The following is a 9,256-nucleotide window of genomic DNA, read 5'->3' on the forward strand; positions in this document are numbered from 1 at the left end:
TCCGTACTCCAGAGTAAGAGTAAGTGTCAACTGGTTTTCATTTTGCTTCGTTTGAAATCTTGACTGTAGAGGGACCCAAATCACCAAACAATGAACATACAGAACTATAGATCGATGGTTCTCAACCTACAGTCAGCCTTTCTCTTTTTACTCAACAAATGAAGCAATGACGTGCTCTCTCTACGCTACGCTTTGTAAGTAAAGTTTACACCACGCAGAGATTGTCACACGATCCACAGCGCTGTCGCCCTTACCCAACGGTTAAGGAGACACTGACTGCCATTGATGGGTGGACTTTCTTTTACTAAGATACAAACCTTTCATGGTAGGTCCCACGCGATGTGGCAAGGGTGTTGAAAAAGTCAAGGTATAATAAGTTTCGCCACAGTTGTGGGAGTTTACCACAAATAGCTGGAATTCAATCATTTATATGTAGGTCCATGGATAGTGTCCCCAAATCTGACCTTTATAAAACTTAAATGAATATATGTGTACATAACTAAGCCTTACGCATCTAATTAGAAGCATTACATCTATTAGTTCAATATATTTAATTTACAATCTCAACCAATATTTACTTAATTTTATATAGGATTGATCAAGAAGAAGAAAATTGATTTTAAAAAGTAATATAGAATTTTATTATCTATATTTTTTTAAATGGTACATAATTTTACGTTAAGAATGGAATGGATTAGAAATTTTCATCCTATTATTTTTATGAGGTAGTAATTGAATTTTTTATTAGTAATAAAATATTTTATTATGATGAAAATAAAATATTTTATTTATCACTGAGAGTGAGAGTAAAATATATATATGTACATTTCCTTCATATTTAGTTGTAATTCCAATATCAAAATGAGCAAATATACTGAGAAAAAAATTATTGATATTTATAAAGTTTTTAATTAAAACTAACTAAAATATATATATTTATTTTTTATTATTTGTCAATTTAAAATTGAACATTGAAGAAATTACATATTATGATGACCCCAGTAAATGTAAATGTGAATTTTACTTTGGTAAAAGACATTATGGTAGTGTTGTTATGTTTTAAAGAAACAAACTATGATAAACTAAATGATTGAATAAATTAAATATTTCTTGAAATGCTGGCAGCCTCTGGGAGGTGGATTTCAAAGAAAGAAATCAGTTGTAATAACTGATTGGAACTGCCCTCCCAAGCAGGAAAAGTCCTGGCTGTAGGGAGGAAGTTTTGTGCTGTTGGGACAGACAGAAGACAATCTTTCCTAAGGGAAAAGAGAAAAGAGAAAGACAAGGGAAGAGGTTAAGTCTGGTAGAGACCAGATAACCTGGCACATAGTGCACAGATCTTGTTGAGGGCTTGAGGCCTGCAAGATGGCTCGGGGGGAGATTACCGTCTGCAGGATGGATCTCATGGTTGGGAGGTAGAGCAAATTCAAGGTACGAAAGGCTGGCTTAAGCACCTGTTCAAAACTCTGGGAATCAGGTACGACTTCCAAACGCAGAGTTCCATTAAATGAATTAAGTGCAGGTTGCACAGTAGATTTACAGTATCTAAGAATGACTGTGTTTTATTTCCAAGGTTGATGATATGTCAATGAAATAACTGCCTCAATATAGGTTAAATACGGACAGGTTATTATGGTTAGACATAGCCTGGAACCCTGCTATCTGTTGTCACAGTTACGCAGGTGTGAGTACTGTTAGACATGATCTGGAACCCTGCTATCTGTTATCACAGTTACGCAGGTGTGAGTGGTTGTTTAAACCACAGATCCAATGACATGCTTAAGGTAAAATAACGATGAGACAGAGTTAGTCTCGAAGTCAGAAGACGAATTTACAAACTAGTAAGCTGAACCCTGAAGTACCATTAACCGCTATTGAGACATTCTTAATATCAAAGATAAGTATAGCAAACCCGAGCTAAGAGTATCATGTACAGACGGAAAGTTCTGTGTGGTATCCATTAACAGACCCCGTAAACCTATGCATGGCGATAGGGTTCTGTGGAATAATGAACTAATAAACTATTCCAACCATAGAAAACGTGAACCATTCGGTTAATGTATGAAGACAGAACTATACCTTACTGATGCAGTCGCATTGAGAAATAGTACTGTACATTTACAGTCATCGAAAGAACGATTCAATACATAAATGGCAGTGAAACGAGATAACAAAACAAAGAAAACTGTATTCGTGACTGTATCAACATCGACCGTAACCATACCATCACATGCAAGCAATGATTTGCTCAATGAAAGGAAAACCGGTATGCCGTATACAGTGAGTGGGTTTAACCCATAGCAACAGTATGAGAACGCTTAGACAATATCAGAACTATTCTGTGAAAATAAAAGAACAGTAGCAGTAAAGTGAAATGTAACTCATAGCTTCGCTGTTCCTAAAGCCGACAGGTCCTACTAATGGAAATATACTTGGACTGTAAATAGAAAAAAACAATAACCGCGTATATATTATTCAACCAGAACATAACCCATTTCCATAGCTGAGTTCAACATGCGAGCCAGTAGGAGGGTTCGAGCAAACCCTCATATCAAATATTTACAGTATAGAAAGTCTAAATGAAAACGAAACCCTGGTCGGGTATTCACATATGAAAACAATACACAGACGATTTCTCAAAAGAAGACAAGATAAACTGTATTCATAACTGGAAATGTACATCAGGGTCAGGCCCTGTATTAAAATATCTAGTCAGAGAAATCCCCAAATATCTAAACTGCCGAAAGGGCATCAGTCCATATCAACCATCAAATGACAGAGGAAACAGAGTACACGGGTCGCCACTAGCTATGCGCCCGGTGCTCGATATAAAAGCAAGTCATGAACATACATGGGTGAACCGTGAGGGTTGCTCAGAAATACCTCAGCACCAAAGGAGAACATTCAACACGCATACGACAGTCTGCCATATTCAACATGCGGCATATCAAACCAAGACCAATGAACTTTTAACTGTAGCAAAGGAAAAGGATGAGGGAGGGTTTAAACTTACCTGAGACCGTCGATAGGCAGAGTTAATGAGCCTGAAGGCTATGGTGCCGGTAGAGAAGGCCATCAAAACCGCCTGCATAACATGTCTACAAAGAAATACGTCATTTCGAATTTAAGAACAGACAAAGCTGGAAAAACATTAACGAAAGCTTCTGTGAATCACCTGAGAACATTGCTATGCGGATGTAAGCCGACTGTGTTCCTTCTCTCTGTGATAGGTCGAGGCGTGGTTGTAGTGCTGAAACCCCGAGCCAGCTCCAGAGCTCTGAGAAAAATCGAGAAATGACTGTGGAAATGAGTTCTGGGCTCGCGGGTTGGGGTTTTGAGCAGCCCCAAAAACCCTCGGACCATCTCAACCCTTCGATCATGGCAATCGATCTTGACCATTGATCTGTAGCGGGAAACCTGTGGCGGAGTATCCAAAGCTCCCAAAACCCGAAGTGTCACATGGCGGGGTGAGCAGGACATGCCACCTGCCATGTGCAGGACAGGCTCATAAAATCTGTGATGACCGGGCGCCTGCAATGGCTGCGGTCGGACACCTACCGCATTAAGTCAAAGTATATGTGCTAGGTAGGATCATGAGAGCTCGAGCTTAGTTGTAAAGCACATACGATCAGAACCATAAGAAACCATGTATTGCATATTCAGCGTGGTGATATATATTATGTTCTAAAGTATTGAAACCGATAGAAATAATTATTCACAAGGTTATAATGTTCAGGTCGGTAAATATACTATGTCAACGTATACATTCATGTGCAGTAACACATGGTTAAGAGATATTTACATGCATAAGTCAAACTTCGTAATGATGGGAAATTTTTTTTTATGTGTAAGTTTAGAGGTGTGACAAATTGGTATCAGAGCCCAGTTTCAACACTGTGGCCTCAAGTAAAACATGTTTCATTGTGCAGAAGGGTACACCATACATATATATGCAAGTTAATAATGTACTTAACTGTTGTTCTGTCCATTGGGTGAAATACAGAATTACAACAGCTAACAGTTAAACCAGAAAGGAGACAAAATGCAAGGAGCCGGCAGTAACCCTCAAGAGAACCCAGAGCTGTGGGTACAATTGGGTGCAGAAACACGAAGTACCAACCTTGCAATCCTGGAAACTGTTCAGGAATTGAAAAGTGAGATGGCTCGGTTGCGAGAGGACAACGCACGGTTGACTGTTGAACAAGAAAGAATTCTGAAAAGTTTGTCGGACAGACAAAATCCACCTCTATCTAACCCCAGTGCGGAACAACAGAGGATGACAGAAGAACAAAATTATCAGATTGAACCTGAACTTTCGGAAGGCAAGGAGGATCATTCTGATAATGTACCAGAACAGCAAACCTCAAAGCGACAGAAAATGGAGCTGCAGGGAGAGTTTCGAAAAATTAAACCCCCGCATTTTGATGGCGAACAGGAGGAAGCAGCTGAAGCTTGGTTAATAAATATGAATAAATACTTTCAGTTGTACGAATATGATCATAATCTGAAGGCGAGATTAGCTATCTTCCAGTTACAAGGTAAGGCAACCTTGTGGTGGGAGGAAATTAAGATTGTCAAGGGGGTAAGTGAACGGACCATTACATGGGACAAATTTCAGAAATACTTCAAAGAAAGGTACCTAACTGAGCGTTTCTACGATGAAAAGGCGAGAGAGTTCCATGATTTAAGATTGGGGCAGCAGACCATGGACGAGTTCATTAATCGCTTCACCTCTCTGTTACGCTATGTACCCTATATCAAGGAGGAGAAAGCCAAGGTCCAGAGATTTGTGAGTAGCCTACCTTCTTATATAAGGGAGAGGATTGAGTTTGACAATCCTAGGACCATGGATGAGGCTATTCGTAAAGCAAGGATCTGCTATCAGCAGAGTAAGCAGAAGGGGGATACTTCGAATAAAAGATGGAATGAGAAAAGGAGCAGCCGGATGATTGGAAGCAGCAAGGGAGGTCGCAGCAATGGAAGTAAGGGAGCTGGTAAAGGATTAAACAGCAGATCTGTAACCAGAAATGCGCCCCGAGCTAGGCCAGCAAGTGAAAATAGAGTGAGTGAGCAGCCTGTTAGACCTGAAGGTGAGGGAATGACCAGACCTCCAGTTCAATGCTGGGGCTGTGGAGGGCCCCACTATGTCAAAAACTGCCCACAGCGAAAGGGAACGGACCAGATATCACAAATTCATGAGGCATCGACTGTTGGGGACGTGGCACGTAGTGTACCCAGAATTAATGCAGCTTTGGAGGATCGCCAAGCGGAGTATCAGCCATCTATGGTTGAATTCGAAGGTAAAATTTTAAACTTTTCAATAGCTGTTCTTATTGACCCAGGAGCTACTTTAAGTTATGTTAGCCCAAAGATAGTAGAACAGTGTAAATTAAAATCTGAAAAGTTCAAAAACCCGTGGCTGGTCCAATTGGCTACAGGAGCCAAGAGACGGGTCTTGGCCAAAGTAAATAATTGCCCCTTAACCATAGCTGGGCAGCCTATAGTGGCAGACTTAAATGTACTACCGTTGGGTTCCTATGATATCCTGATTGGGATGGATTGGCTGGAAAAACACTGGTCCTTAGTGAATTGCAAGACAAAAACCATTTACTATAAGGATGACTGTGGAGAGCAGCAGGAGTTACAAGGAATCAAACATCTGGTATAGATTCGACCCATTACAACAAATCAGTTAGCTAAATGCATCAAGAAGAAATGTCAAATCTATGCTATTCAGGTGGGTTACGCAAATCAGAAAGATAAAACTGCCATGTTGGGTAACATTCTGGTGGTGCAGGAATTTGCCGATGTTTTTCCCGAAGAAGTACCGGGATTACCACCGAAAAGAGATGTGGATTTCACCATAGAACTGGTTCCGGGGGCAGCACCTGTATCACGGGCACCATACCGTATGAGTGTACCAGAACTAACAGAATTAAAAATGCAACTGCAGGAGCTGTTAGATAAGAATTACATCCGTCCCAGTGTATCACCCTGGGGAGCTCCAATGTTGTTTGTCAAAAAGAAAGAGGGAACTTTCCGGATGTGCATTGATTATCGTCAGCTGAATAAGCTCACGATCAAAAATAAATACCCTTTGCCTCGGATCGACGAACTGTTTGATCAGGTGAAGGGAGCGACGGTATTCTCTAAGATCGATCTGCGATCTGGTTACCATCAGATCAGAATTAAAGAGGAGGATATCGCTAAGACCGCTTTCAGAACGCGGTATGGGCATTATGAATTCGTGGTGCTACCTTTTGGTCTGACCAATGCACCTGCTACCTTCATGTGTTTGATGAACAGTGTGTTTCACAGGTTCTTAGACAAGTTTGTGTTAATATTCATAGATGACATTCTGATTTACTCCCGATCAAGAGAAGAGCATGAGGAACACCTTAGATTGGTGTTGCAAACTTTGCGAGATCATCAATTATATGCAAAGTTTAGTAAGTGTGATTTCTTCAAAGAGGAAATACAATACTTGGGCCATGTAATCACAAAGGAAGGAATTGCAGTAGACCCGGAGAAAATCAGAACTATAATGGAGTGGCCCATACCAAAGGACGTGGCAGATATTAGGTCCTTTATGGGACTAGCAGGTTATTATAGAAGATTTGTCGAAGGCTTTTCAAGGGTAGCATACCCTATCACCTCCTTACAAAAGAAAGGAAAATTATTTAGGTGGACATCAGAATGTCAGAGGAGCTTTGAGCAGCTCAAGCATTTACTCACTACTGCGCCTATATTGAGTATAGCTGATCCTAACAAGGATTACGTAGTCTGCACTGACGCAAGTAAAGAAGGCGTGGGAGGAGTGTTGATGCAAGAAGGAAGAGTCATTGCATACGAATCAAGGAAGCTGAAGGAACATGAGCAGAAATACTCTGCTTACGACTTGGAGTTGGCAGCTGTTATCCATGCACTGAAAATGTGGCGACACTACCTTTTGGGAAGGAAGTTTCTGCTGTTAACAGACCACCACAGCTTAACGAATTATTTCAGCCAACCCACTTTGAATGCGAGGCAAGCCCGCTGGGCTGACTTTTTAAGCGGATTTGATTTTGAAATTAAGCATTTAAAGGGAAAGGAGAATCGGGTAGCTGATGCATTGAGTCGAAAAGTTCAGTGCATGTGCAAGATTTCGGTCAGTAAGTGGCAGAGTACTCTACTTGAAAGGGTAAAAACAGCAGCTGATCAAGATGTTGTTTATCAGCAAATTAAACAGCAAGTACAACAGCTTTCTGATAAGGAAATACAACAAGGATACGAGTTAGACGATGTCAGAATGCTGTATTTTCATAAAAGGTTGTATGTGCCCAATGAAGATAGCCTTAGAAAATTGATTCTAGACGAATTCCATACCAGCCATTATACCGGGCACCCAGGGTACCAGAAAATGGTTACTGCTCTTCGAAAGGAATATTTTTGGCCACAAATGAAGAAAGAGGTAGCTGAGTATCTAGCGCGATGTCTAGAATGTCAACAGATTAAAGCAGAGCATATGCATCCAGCAGGGCTGTTACAACCCTTACCCATTCCAGAATGGAAATGGGAGACTATTTCCATGGACTTTATAACTGGTTTGCCTCGAACGAAGAAAAATAATGATTCCATTATGGTGGTAGTGGATAAGTTAAGTAAGGCAGCACACTTCATACCTGTACAATCAACGTATAAGGCTGTGCAAATAGCTCATATTTTCATGCAAAATGTGTTCAAGTTGCATGGACTTCCGAAGGTGATTATCTCTGATCGTGACGTTAAGTTCACATCAACCTTTTGGAGGACATTGTTTGCTGAACTGGGAACCCAGCTGAACTTTAGCACAACTTATCATCCCCAGACCGATGGTCAAACGGAGAGAGTGAATCAGGTAGTGGAGGATATGCTGAGAGCATGTGTTATGATGAAACCAACGCAATGGGAGGAATACCTCCACCTGGTCGAGTTCGCTTATAACAACGGATATCATTCCTCAACACAGATGAGTCCTTTTGAGGTTTTGTACGGGCGGAAATGCCGTACACCCTCAAGTTGGGGTGGACCTGAGGATAAATTAAGGCTTGGCCCGGATATGCTCAAAGAAATGGAAGACACGGTGAAGAAGGTGCGAAACAACTTAAAGGCTGCTCAAGATAGACAAAAAAGTTTTGCAGACCGAAAAAGAAGGTTCAAAGAATTTCAGGTCGGAGATCATGTTTTCGTAAGAATCCAAACCAGAAGGAGTACCTTGCAGTGGAGTGGCTGTGCAAAGCTTGCACCGCGCTATTTTGGACCTTTCCAAATCCTGGCAAGAGTAGGACCAGTGGCTTATCAGCTTGCCCTACCCAGCCATATTAAGATTCACAATGTTTTTCATGTATCCGTATTAAAACAATACGTCTACGATCCTAAACATGTGATTCAATGGCAGGATGTTCGGGTAAGAATTAAATCTGGTCATTTTAAATAAGCTTTAATCTTAAACAAGGAAATAACTAAATCTGTTGCTGTCTGCAGGTCGAGCCGGAAGGCGAGGTTCTGGTCGAACCACTGACCATTCTCGACCGGAGAGAAGTGCAGCTGCGGAAACGGGTTATTATCCAAGCTAAGGTGCAGTGGCAACATTACGGGCCTGAAGAGGCCACTTGGGAGGATGAGGAACTCCTCAGAGAAGCTTACCCGAATTTGTTTAAGGAAAATAGACATGGGGACGATGTCCAATCACAGGGGGGGAAGATGTGATGACCCTAGTAAATGTAAATGTGAATTTTACTTTGGTAAAAGACATTATGGTAGTGTTGTTATGTTTTAAAGAAACAAACTATGATAAACTAAATGATTGAATAAATTAAATATTTCTTGAAATGCTGGTAGCCTCTGGGAGATGGATTTCAAAGAAAGAAATCAGTTGTAATAACTGATTGGAACTGCCCTCCCAAGCAGGAAAAGTCCTGGCTGTAGGGAGGAAGTTCTGTGCTGTTGGGACAGACAGAAGACAATCTTTCCTAAGGGAAAAGAGAAAAGAGAAAGACAAGGAAAGAGGTTAAGTCTGGTAGAGACCAGATAACCTGGCACATAGTGCACAGATCTTGTTGAGGGCTTGAGGCCTGCAAGATGGCTCGGGGGGAGATTACCGTCTGCAGGATGGATCTCATGGTTGGGAGGTAGAGCAAATTCAAGGTACGAAAGGCTGGCTTAAGCACCTGTTCAAAACTCTGGGAATCAAGTACGACTTCCAAACACAGTTCCATTAAATGAATTAAGTGCAGGT

The sequence above is a fragment of the Pinus tabuliformis genome, chromosome 9 (genome assembly GCF_031772625.1).
Source record: "Pinus tabuliformis cultivar Carrire ecotype Pingquan chromosome 9, CPIR1, whole genome shotgun sequence".
In the NCBI taxonomy this organism is placed as follows: Eukaryota; Viridiplantae; Streptophyta; class Pinopsida; order Pinales; family Pinaceae; genus Pinus; species Pinus tabuliformis.